We start from the raw sequence: 13,467 nt of genomic DNA on the forward strand, positions 1-13,467 counted from the left end.
TGTACCAAACAAGAGGGTCCCAGGACTGAGCCTTCTGGGACACATCCTGGAACTGTTATGGGGTGTGGCATGGCTCCAGCAATGCTAAACATGTGTGCTCTGTTCATGAGCCACTGTGCAATCCATCTAGTGACATACGGGCTCATATTCAGGATGGTGAGCTTGCCTAGAATGCCCAAGTGTGGTATTGTTGCCAAGGCGTTTGCAAGGCCCAGGTAGGCTGTGTGAACCACCTTCCCCTCGGCAATGGCCTTGGTGACTGTAGCAAAGGAATCAACCCAGTTACACCTGGTAGTGCTGGTGTGCCTCCAGTAGCCCTGAACCAGGCATCTGTTACTGCACACATATCAATGTTTCCCCTGCAAAGGAGTGTTTTGGGTGCATGCATGTGGAGGATTAGACATCTGACGTTGTGCAGCATTGCTCTTAGTGTCTTAACCCTTGTGATACCTATGAAGGTGTGCTTGTCATGTGAGCCCTGCCTAACATAGCCACTATGGGGGTAGCAAGAGGCTTTGCCAATATCCGATAGGCCAGGGGTGACAGGTGCAGGCTGTCCCTAGCAAAGCAGGTAGTTCAACAGGAGATGGATGTGCGAAGGTGTAGTGCCTGTGACTACCTAGCAGTAGCATACATTACTGCTCACGTGGACACATGTCAGGCAGGTCATATGCACTGTGTCACAGTCAATGTACATGTGAACAGGTCAAACAGTAGCAACCTCTCAAGTGGGACACGGCCATACATACAGTAGGCTACACAGATGGCACTAGGAGTCCACAGAAGCCCTATAACTATGCATTGCAGGTGTGATTGGTATTCCAGGGTAATTGCAAGCAAACATGCATGCAAACAAAGGTACAGTGAACAGTGCTCCATGTAGTCCATTGTACAACAAACAAGCTGTACCAGTTCCATAAGGTAACACTGCACATATGCAGGCGCTATGCACATGTACATGGAAACACACTGGTCAGATGGCCAGGGTCCAGTCTCAGTGCACACAAGTGTACAGAACATGCATGTACTGTCAGGATGTACAAAAACTGGATATAAAGCCATGTGCCCGTACCTGCAGTAATACACATGTCAAATAACAGACACCGATCCTTCTCACAGTGGTGCCATACTTAGTAGGATGTATGCTCCCTGGCTTGCCACCACAGTATCCCTGACATGTATGGGGACTCTCCCTCCCGTGACAGTTTGTTATGTGTGTTGGGGCTGTCTAGTATGGTAGGAGGTGTGTGCATGCAGTGCTAGTGTGCACCTATGTGTCCTGTACCACTTGTGTAGTTATGCACACATATCAACGTTCCCACACATCTGCATTGCAGAGTCTAGTGTGGCCAACATGCCAGTTGCAATTTACATGTCCATCATTGTGTGCTACTACAGTCATTACCCATCCCCTGTGCTACCTATGTATGTAGGCTGCTGTTGACATCATTACCACTAGTATGCCAACATGTGCAGATGATACACTATGTTACTTACCATGGGTGTAGACAACAGGACATGACAATCACACAAATACTGCATCAGGCATGCTGTGATATACCCACAATGAAATCAGCACACAGTACTGTACAACACATGATACTATTACTACACATCTATGTGGTCACCCTGTGCATCAGTAACATGTTAACCTGTACCTGCACAGTTGTTACAGACTGCAGGAGGTGGCACAGTTTCATCATATGCACAGGGTGTGAACCTGGTATACCTGGGTCAGCCACCCATACCACCAATTGACATGTATGTGTATGTGTGTTGGTGAGGGACAGCATTAGAAGGTGGGGCAGTGTTGCTGCAGTGTGTGCGTGTATGCGTTAGCCCTAGGTGTTGTTATATTGCATGTGTGTATGGATGCACACAGTTCCACCTCATGGCTGCCATTTACTGGTGTTTGTGGACAGCCACAGACTGTACCTGCCAGGCCATACAGATCAGTGTCTCTGTGCACGGACACGGTACCTGTGCCTTGCAGGGGTGCTACGGACCGTATCCGGGACCAACCCAGACTGGGTACTGTCATCGGAAGCAGGTGTTCGCTGACTGGACACAGAGCCCTGTCGGCCCTGGCCAGAGCCACGTGCACGTGGTCTCCTGGGGCGGTCTGATGACAGCACAGAACCAGCATTGCTGGGGCAGATGCTGGCACTACGGGGGCGGCCGCGGCCCTGTTGTCGTCCACGCCGACTGCCAGCTGCTGCTGTTGCTGGCATACGGCCACGCCGACGACGCAACCGCCCACCGTCACCCTGGCTCATGGGCATGTAGTTGTTGAGATGGTCTAATATGTCCCCACAACGTCTGTCTACGACGTTGGTGAAATCACGGATGGCGGCCGCAATGTCACGCATACCGTCGGTCATGGCTGTGCGACATGCTGTCAGCTCCCTCAGACCCTGTCTGGTGTACCGTTCCATACGTGACTGTGCCTGCATGACAGTCCGGAACATAGCTGAGGTTGTAAGTCCTCTGTGGGCACGCCTGCCAGGGCAGTACGCCCATGGATGCTCCCACGAGAACCCTGGACAACTGTCTGTGTGGTACCATGTGTGGGCCATGCCCATGGCTGCTGTGTGGGGAAGCATGTGCCGCAGGTACCACACTACCCTGGTCGATGCCCACTGTATGCTGTCCATCACCTAGGGACAGTGGTGACAAGGGTGTAATGGCAGGATAACTGTGCGCATGGATGGTGTTGACAGCTGTGTACTGTCAATTGGCTGACCAATGGCGGACCCTGGCATACCGTCCTATGCCACTACAACAATGTGATCAGTGGCAGTACCCGCGGCAGCTGACCCAGTTCCTGCTAGATAACACCAGAGCAGCGACAGAACCTGTGGGGAGTAAACAGGAAACACAGTTTACAATGTCTTCACACTGCCAGCGATGCACACATGCACACATGCACACATGCACAGGTGCACACATGCACACATGCACACATGCACACATGCACATATGCACACATGCACACATGCACAGGTGCACACATGCACACATGCACACATGCACAGGTGCACACATGCACACATGCACACATGCACAGGTGCACACATGCACACATGCACACATGCACACATGCACACATGCACACATGCACACATGCACACATGCACACATGCACACATGTGCACATGCACACATGCACACATGCACAGGTGCACACATGCGCACATGCACACATGCACATGCACAGGTGCACATGCACATGCACATGCACATGCACACATGCACACATGCACACATGCACAGGTGCACACATGCACACATGCACACATGCACACATGCACAGGTGCACACATGCACACATGCACACATGCACACATGCACACATGCACACATGCACAGGTGCACACATGCACACATGCACACTTGCACACTTGCACACTTGCACACTTGCACACTTGCACACGTGCACACAGTTTCACACAATTGAACAGTACTCAGTATGCGTGATATTGACACACAGACACAGACACACCTACATGCATACAAGGGGCACCACTAAGTGTGCCAAAGGTACTATTACTAACAACATCTTAACAGGTAAAGTAAATAGACACTCACCAGCATGGATAGGCTGCACTGCAGTGATACCAGAGGGTCCTGCAGACAGGAGGAAACTAATGTTAGTGGGCACAACTGTGCCAATAGTACGGAGTATGATACAGGTCAGGTGAACCACAGTCGCCTTTAAACGGTCTGCAGCTAATATTGCGGATATCACACTTGCACATTTAATACTATGGTTGCAGCTACAAACAAAGGACACACCACACACATGCATTAACTACCAGTGTACACAACAGTCAACTACACATGTGACATATTACCTGCACGTTCAGTGTCCTGCTGCTGTGCGGCTCCAGCCTCCATCATGACACATGTCTGCTGCTGTTGGTGTTGCAGGTGGACTGGAGCCACTACACTCAGGAGCAGTCCCTCCAGTCTGGTGAGTGGGGGATGTGTAGCCACCCCACCACCTGTGGCGACCTGTTGCCTGTGGATATCTGATGCACGCTGACGGACATGTCTAATCAAATCACTGCAGTGATGTCGTACCTGCTCATATGTCCTATTATGCATGCCTATATCATTTACCCGCTGGACAAGGTCCTGCCACAGTGCAGCCCTCACCTGCTGATTCTGGCTGGTGCGGGAAAAGAGTGTTGCATAGTCCCGCACCAGGCTCTGGTGTATCTCCTCATCCTCAGCCACGGAGTATGTTGCATGTCTCGGTGGGCCATGTACCTGGGAAGAAAGATAACATGGTATCAGCAATCTATGTTGGCAGACCTTGGCACACATAATACACATGCTACTTGACTGTCATAATAACACATATCACACATATGTGGCAGCTGTCTGTCTATTGGTGGATACACATGTAGATGGCCAGGTAGCAGTGCTCGCCATCAACTGTTGTACAGTACCTGCCAGGCTACGTATCGACATACTACTGGACAGCAGCAGTCAGAACACAAATTCGTGAGGCACCTCCTCACTCTGTGTGTTTGTGTCTAGGTACTGTATGGCGTACATCGGCAACTACTGTGAGCTGACAACACCCTGCTTGCCCTGGATATACATATCCCACCTCCACCACCAGCACAGATGGCTACAGTGCACAACATTACAGATACAGACGTTACACTTTGTAACACTGATATGGTATCCTTACAGACCACTGGGCCAGTGTCAGAGACATCACACAATGCTGACCCCTACACAATTGCTTTCTACAGACATCTCCAAGACCACATGGCTCATGCATTCCCATATATGTCCAGGACACTGTCCACAAAGGGACAGCATCCTGTCCGTCGAACCACAGACATATACTGATTGTATCACACTTGATGTAAGCTACTACGAGACAGAGCATCAGTCTCTGAAGGGAGGGTATGTCTGAGCAGCACTGGTAAGGATCTATTTCCCATCACACTGACCACATGGGCAATGTTGAGTGGGACATCAAGCGTGATACTGCAGATGACCAGGAGGCCTACCTGACCTATTGAGCGACCTGGTCAGGACCCATCCTCTATGCCCATGGTTAGTACACTACACATATTTCACCTACACCACAGCTAGACCACATTGTGGCGGACAGGGTCAGTGCAGGTGTCACCCCACCCTCCCCTATTAAGGCATGGGTATCCCTGCTGACCCTAACCTCAAGGACATCACAGTTATCCAGGTGAGAGACACCCACAGGTGAGCAGACTACACGACATGGACGGGACCTGCTGGTATCCCCAGTTGCATGCTACATACCCTCTGACAGGCGCTAAACACACATGTACAGGTGCTATGTTACACTACCTGGACTACAGGGTATGTACCTGTACACTGGAGCACAGCACCAGTGGTTCCACTCCATGCAGGAGGCACCTCACCATACCAATACAATACAACACAATACATGACATTGTAATCCGATACTGTGCAATATGCTAATGCCCCCATGTCTACAGCAGCGTACTGTTCTGCTAACCTGACAATTGTGACACATGTGGTGTGATGGTGCCTGCTGCTGACACACAGTGACACAGGGTGACACATATGGCATATTACCTATCTCAGTGACATGCAGCAGGGGTATGTGTGACATGTACACATGGGGAGTCTCGCATCGTAACACTGTGTGGTTTGTTGCAGGGTGTGTCCTGTCAGTGAGTCTGAACCCGTACCTACACATGTGCACTATATTGCAGTGGCACAGACGACACACAGCAGACAGGTGGGTCGTGTATGGTGGCCGGTGGTACACTGCCTGTTGGACATCTATCATGGGTGTGAGCTCCATATGTGCATCTGGGGGTGGTAACCTGTACATGGGCGGCATACGTGTACTCTATGGTGGTGACAGTCACTATGCAATGGTACTGTGTTTGGGTGCATTGTCACCATGTTGTACATGTCACTGTGTCCTTCTACATATCTGTTGCTGTCGTGTGAGGTCCATACCATGGCATACATTACGTGCTGTGGGGAGTACACTGACCTACATGTCCATGCCTGACTGACCATGTGGGTGGACACATACCATGTACAGCTGTTCCAGGGATAGTGTGCCACTGTTACTTTCATTGGGGCCACTATTGTACACATCCGACTCTGACCACCCCTGACACATGCAGTGGTGGGCGGACACTCATTTATATGGTGGTTACCTGTGTAGGTGGTCTGGACTGTGGTATGATACTCCAGATGTGACACTGCTGTTCACTCCGTGCCTTAGTCCCCAGGCACCAGTTGCAATACATCTGTACACATGTGCCTCACTCCATCTCTGTACATCTCTCTCTCTCTCTCTATACATATATCTATGTATTAAGATATGTCTATATGTCTATGTCTGTATACATGTACATATGTGTGTATGCATTTGCACAGATATATATATTGCTGTACATATTCTGCTGTAGATGTGGGGGGGGGCACAGAGGGGTGTGGGCGACAGGGGGCAGGCTGTGTTGCAGGTCAGCATATACAATCATACCTGTAGGTGGTCAGATCAGTCTGTCTATGTATATGTATCTACATATTTCTACCTCTGCATGTGTGCATTACATAGTTATGTCGCTACAACATTCTATCAGCATCTGTCTATGTGGTCCTACATCTCTCTCACTATGTATGTACACATATGTGGATATCATATGTACACATGTACATATAGGATATCTACACATACATATGTTGACATGACTACATGGCCATATGTTGGACAGGTATGTCAGCATATATGTCTACCTTACTGTATACACACACTAACATACTGCTAAGCATACATAGCTCTGTAATGTAATTAGTACATGGCAGTACAACCTACAATCAGACGACATATATATGTGCACATAGATGCTGACACATACAACTGTATGTACAGCCTTCGCTGATAGGTGCTGTCTATCCCCTGCCCATTACACATCTTCATATACATATGGATACAGCCCAATAACACATATGGAGGGTTCACAGTATGTACACCTTGATAGTTTTACTTTACAGTACCTGTGTTAGTCACAGCTGTGTCTGAATGTCTGTCTCACTGTCCTGCTGCTCTGGTTCACTGTTGCAGTTTCCAGGTAGCTGTTGCTGTGATTGCTGTCTGTCAGCTTATTCGCAGTATGGTTCTGGTTGTCCCTTTCTCCCTCTCTCTCTCTCTCTCTCTCTCTCACTCTGTCTCTCTGTCTCTCTGTCTCTCTCCAGGTGCAATGTAATTATTGCATGCGTGGACATGGACTACAGCATACTTTTGTAGGTATCTGCATATGCCCATGTGATGGCCTCTGCACCAATTGTTAGCCAGCATTTGCTAATTGCATGCAGCCTGTTGTGTACTGATTGCAGTTCTCACTGTGATTGCAGAACTGTGCTAGAGAAGGGTGTGTGGAATAGGCGTAGCCCTTTCAGATGTTAATGGCAGGGACCATGCTGTTATGCTGTGGACAACATTCTGTGAGTGTAAAGGTTGGTATCTCTAATTGTACTCTGTGGGTTGTGGGTTAACATTCCTCCATTCATTTATCCAGTTTCCTGTACTGACTGTGTATGTACACTAACAACTACTACTATTGTTGATGTGTGCATGTGTGTGTGTGTGTGTGTTTTCCTTTCACCTTTGCTTGCATTCTGTTGCTACGTCTTCGATAGTTGCCCTTCACTATCAGTACTGGTGTGCCTGCTAGGTGTCTTGACTGTTGTGTGCTGCTGTAGCTTTCCTATTTCCCATGTACATTCACAGCCTGGAATGCTTGCTATATCTGCTAGGGTGTTACAGCATGCAGTGTGGTCTGGCCATGGTGTGGGCCTTGACATCTATTAGCATATGTGGGTATGCTGCTGAGCAGGCCCCAGAGGCTTTCAGGTTCACCGGTTATGTGCCTCATGGAATGGTACATATCAGTGGTGTGCACCCATTAATATGTCTGGTATGCTGCAGGTGTGACTGTGGGTTAGCATGAGCATAGGTATTGCTACACCTTTTCTGCCATGCGAGTGGTGAATACTTTCGAACCCATAGTTGCCATTGCATGTGTTACACCTTTCTGCCTACTGTTTGTACATTACAAATGTGATAAGTCGCGCATTCTAGTACGACATTCACTGTTGCTATGTCTAGGGTCTTAGCTATTCAAATATGGTGGTATTGTACCCGTCATGTGTACAGATATTTGCAGGCTGTCCACATGTCTGCCTGGAAATTTGGTCATTATCTCATGCACACCTTTATCTGGCAGGTCATTCTGGCCTCAAGTCAGGATATGGTGACAAACATTCAAGTTCCAGACTGCATACCCTTCCAAACATCCCACAAGGTGTAGACCCTGTTACTTTCTGAACTGTCTGCATTTGTTGTAACTTCATTTGTAATGTGTCCCTGTTTTGGGCCTTTGCTCCACATATGTTATTACTTGGTCCGGATGTGTTCGTGTAAGGGGTTGTGGGGTATGGGCAGTGCTTCTCCTGCTGTGAGTATGTGTGTGTCTTGCAAGGTGCTATGGTGACATTATTACCTACTAGCTTCCAACTAGCATGGCTGTTTCTGTTCACACACTACTGTTATGGAATTCCACCAGTTTTGTTTGTGATTCTAAATGTCATGCTTTGTGTACTACACATCTATATTCCAAAGACATGCATCTGGAGCATTTCTCCCGGGCCTCCGCTGAGAACAGGCTCTGTGAAACCTAGTCGGACTTTCCCGTCAACAAATGATAAATAGATAAAATAAAAATAAAAATATTCCTGTACATTCATTCCTACTGTTAAATGATATATTTACTTTAGCACAGTGTTTCTATGTAAGAGTCATGGCTTAGTGGTAAGTCATGCAGACTATAGTTGTCAAGGTCCGGGTTCGGACTCACAGTGGGATTTTATTTTCTTTTGAACTGAGTTCAGGACCTGTCAATCAAAGTGACTAAGGCACTTTTAAGCTGTTGTAACCGGGTTACGCTGGTTTGCGGAGCTCACGCATGCGCACTGGCGGTTAGCTCACAAGACACAAGCGACACACCAGCTATTTTCTTTGAAAGAAAAGAAAACGGGAGACAGGAAAGTGGTGAAAAAGGGTTCACAAAGAGGGTAAGACAGTAGGGAAACAAGCTTGGGATGTGCAGGAGGGATGTAGGTAAGGCCCATAGCTGCCCATTTCTTCAGCAGCAACAGCTGTGCATATGTATGTAATTTGGTGTGACATTTGAAACCTTCCACCACTGAGAGAGGTGTCAGGACAACAATAATACCTGTTGTACAGCCAATTGAATTGATGGGTTCCATGTCCAGTGGACATGTGTGCGGAATGGGCAGCTATGTATGGGGCGTAATTTTTTTGCGGGTACAGAGTGCCCTTTTTTTTTTTTTTTTTTTCAGGTGAGAGTGGTATGTCAGGTGAAGGTAGTCGGTACAGCTGGGGAGGTAGGTTGGGTAGGTTAACAGACAAGACAAACAAGACGCATACAGGGGCGGTGTATGACACGTGTGGGGGGTTACACAAATGACGGGGACGGAGGTTGGGATGTCCAGAGCCCATGAGCCCACAGATGGCAACAGTGGAACTGATATCCCCACCCATAGGCAGTTGCCACTGTTCCTTCACTGCCCAGGACGGGGCTGTGCTGGGGCTGTGTAGGCGGGGCAACGGGCAAGCCCGTTAGTTGCGCCACCCGTGCCTCGAGCTGGCGTAGGGGCTCGATGACAGAGTCCCGAATCTCCCTACGCACCACAGTCCGGACGTTACGGAGGGTGAGTGGTGTATCTCCTCCGGCCACACTTGCAGAGGGGGGGCGAGCCCCGTCCCCTGCAGCGCTTCCACCCGCAGGTGGCACAGGGCCACCGGAGGAGGGTCCGGACTTCGGCACTAGTGCCAGGTGCACTCGCCAGCTGAGGTGGGAGAGGTGGGTCCGCCGAACCCGCCTTCCCTGTCGTTCTATGTTTTGCATTATGTCATTACAGTTTGGGTTAGTGACATATAAAAAACATTCACAGTTAGTTTTAACAGCATGCATTAGTATTCCCATTAACCACACACCCAGTTATTCACACCATTGAACAGCGTGCAAAGCACATGCATAATTTCAACAGTAATACACAGTCCAACAACATGCAGGGTTGGTTGATGGCAACAGGCCATCAGGTGTGGATGTATGAACGGGCGGATGCATCAACAGACATGCAAATATATATGACCCAACAGGACAGATGTCCAGGGTGGTAATTGTGATTGCACATACCATTTTCCCGTGGAATGGGTTATAGATGGTTAGGGTGGGGTAAATCAGACATATATTATTAACACCTTCAGATACACCCACATATGCTGTACATTTCTAATAGCTACAGTTATATACACACTACTGTTCTGACTACAGTGTCCTATATATTAACTACCTAACCTTGCAGATGGGACTGTTACTGCAACATAAGTCTACATTTTATTGCTGTTCATACACAAGTCATATCGAAATTTGTGCAGATACATCTCCTGTTGACTGTTATTTCTATAACTGTGGACAGGTGTGGATGTTTAGAATATAAAACAGTCATCCTATCTGCATATTTCAGACTGGGAGCAGCATATCCAGATTTTGGTGTACACATTCCACATGCAGCAACACTTTGAACAGATGTTTCTGTTTGGTTTGGGGTCTCACATGCATTTAATTATGTCCTGACTGCAGTATACTTTATTCAGAGGTTATTACTACTGTAGTGCTGTATTCCTGACACTTTCTCACACTCTCTCACTTGCTTTCATTTTACTATTCAAACTGGTACTTCTAGGCTTTATTGACTTGTTTTAACAGAATTATTGCAGTTATTTCCAGCACTCTCACTTCAGTCATGTTTCAGGGTTTCCACGTGTATTCATCTCACACAGGTGGATTCCTCCTCTTCTGCAGCTATACTCTACCTGCTGCTGCTGTTTGTGTACTAATTTCTTACAGGCAGTGCAGTTTTATTTACAAATATGTGTTGGACAGTCTCATGATTAGTTTCATCTTACAGGCTGGGAACTGTTGTAATCAGGCAATACTTGCATAAACATTCACACTCTGTGAGTTGCAAATTTAATTCCTTCCTGGATACACTGCACTCTTATGCTAACTGTCATACATTTATACATATTTACAGTTACTAGTTGTGGATTACTGACCTGCCTGGTGGCGCAACCGCACCAGCCTATCAGCATAGGCTCTGCACCTGCAGCTGTAATATAAATGAAGTAATATTGGAATACACATCTCCATGATTTCAGGTAGTTTAACTTTCTACAAACATAATTAATTTATACTTACTCAGTGGTGGGGCGTTGGGTGCTTGCCGGGCCTCCTGGATCCAACGGGTCAGTTGGTCCTGCTTACGTCTCTTCAGGTCCGCATGGTGGTGACGGACCTGCTCACCTGTCCGAGGAATTCCTGTGTCACTGGTGAGTTCATGAGCCAACTGGTCCCACGCCTCAGCCTTGTACGCTCCCCAAAGGACCTGGCCCTGCATGAGTTGGGCCTCATGGTTATGGACTAGGAGCCAGGCCATGTACCTGGACTCCTCAACACCCCACCTCTGCGCCGGGCGACTACCCTCACCTACACCTGACATTCTAACTGCAGGTCTGTTCTACAATCGTTTATGCTGTGTATTTCCGCCAATGGGGCTTATATAGTCCGTTGTTCCCGCACATATCTGTGATTGGCCAGTTTGGAATTGTATCAACTTCAGTAAACCTGCATTGTCATGCTGTTGTTTGTCTTCATTCCTATATATGAGCTGATATTGCATTTCTATGACCTGCTGTCATGGCTTAGTGGTTCTGTCCCTTGACTTTGGTGTATAGTATCCTGGGTTCGAACCTGGCCACTGCTTTTTATTTTTCAGGACTGTCTAGACATGTTGAGGGGTGTGTCTGTGTAAAGGCATTTTGGATACGGCTTGCTCAACGTTGCCCGTCGGTTAGCTCGTTTGCGCGGTGCGCACCTCCGCGCAAACGGGGCACACCAGTTTAACACTGATTTGGCTATTGGCACGCATATGCCGCTTAGCTCAATTAGGGGCACATATATTTAGCGTGGTAAACCACTGCTCGCCTACAGGCACTCATTTTGCACCAGTTAAACCTATGCTTATCTCGGCCACATAATATCTGGCAGTTTGTATTAATTATTTGGCTCACATTTATTCAATATAAATAGGCTATTACATTGCATTTTACATATATTCTGGTTTTATGTGTACATATATGTGTCAGGGACTTGTTTCCTGCTTATTTTGAAAAAAAAATAGTTGTGGGGCTCGAACCATGAATGCCTGCTTTGCAGCCAGCATCTCTACCGCTTCGCTATTGCTTCCTGGCTTATTTTGCATATGTAGTTCTTATATGCTTTCCCACTGACTGCTAACTGTAGCTGCGCTTGGCACGCCAGCAAACGAGCGCACTCACGGTTAAACATCTTTACAGTTTAAAAAAATGACATGTACATTTATATTTCTTTTATGTTTAATAGTCTGTAGGGCATGTGTTGTGTTGTGTTTATTCACATTTGCGTGGGCTCTGTTGTGGGTGTGTACTTTGGACAGTTTTACACTTCTGGGGGCGTGTCCGCTTGCAGGGATCAGCCTACGGACACGCCCCCTACTGTCTTACACGGCCGTGTTCGACTTGGGTGTGATTCAGCATGCTCTCATGAATATGCAGAGCATGCTGACATCACTCAGTTTAACTGCAGCCTCCGTGTAAGAGTTATAACTCTTACACGGAGGCTTCGTGAATCCTGGGGATTGTCTTACTACATTTTATACCAGATATTTAAATTATCCTCTATTTTATCAATCTTTGTATTCCATAGTTGTATATTTTGTAAATAATTGTTAAATTCCCCCACGACAGCTTTTCTTTATTCTTTTATTACTTTTTATTATTTCCCAGTCTTCTTCATACTTTTATTTAAACACTTTGGAAACTACATTTTCCTGTATATCATTATTCTATTTCAATACTTTATATAAATTCAAGGACAATGAATAAATTACTGAGTTTAACAGTTTTAAACCTCCTTCCTTTCTACCCTTGTATAATACTCCCCTTTTCACTGGATTAGATCTAGAATCCAAAATAAATGAGAGCATGTTCTCTAACAAATGTTTCTTGTACTTTATAGGAATCATAAACACATCTGAGAAATAAGCAATTCTACCCATTAATACTGAGTTTATCAAATTAATTTTTTCCTATATGCCAGTCTATTTTCCACAATGAACACATTTCTTTTCATTTTTAATAATTTTTCCCATTGTGTTACATGCATTTCTACCAAAATCTATACCCAACATGTTTTTTCTGTTGTGAATTGAATATTTGCAATAACTTCTCAACTGACTTAGGTGACTAGCCACTGCTTTGCTGTATGCATCTTTGCAATCCAAATAATATTATGCATT

This window comes from Protopterus annectens, chromosome 5.part0 (genome assembly GCF_019279795.1).
Source record: "Protopterus annectens isolate FY-2018-M chromosome 5.part0, PAN1.0, whole genome shotgun sequence".
NCBI lineage: Eukaryota > Metazoa > Chordata > Ceratodontiformes > Protopteridae > Protopterus > Protopterus annectens.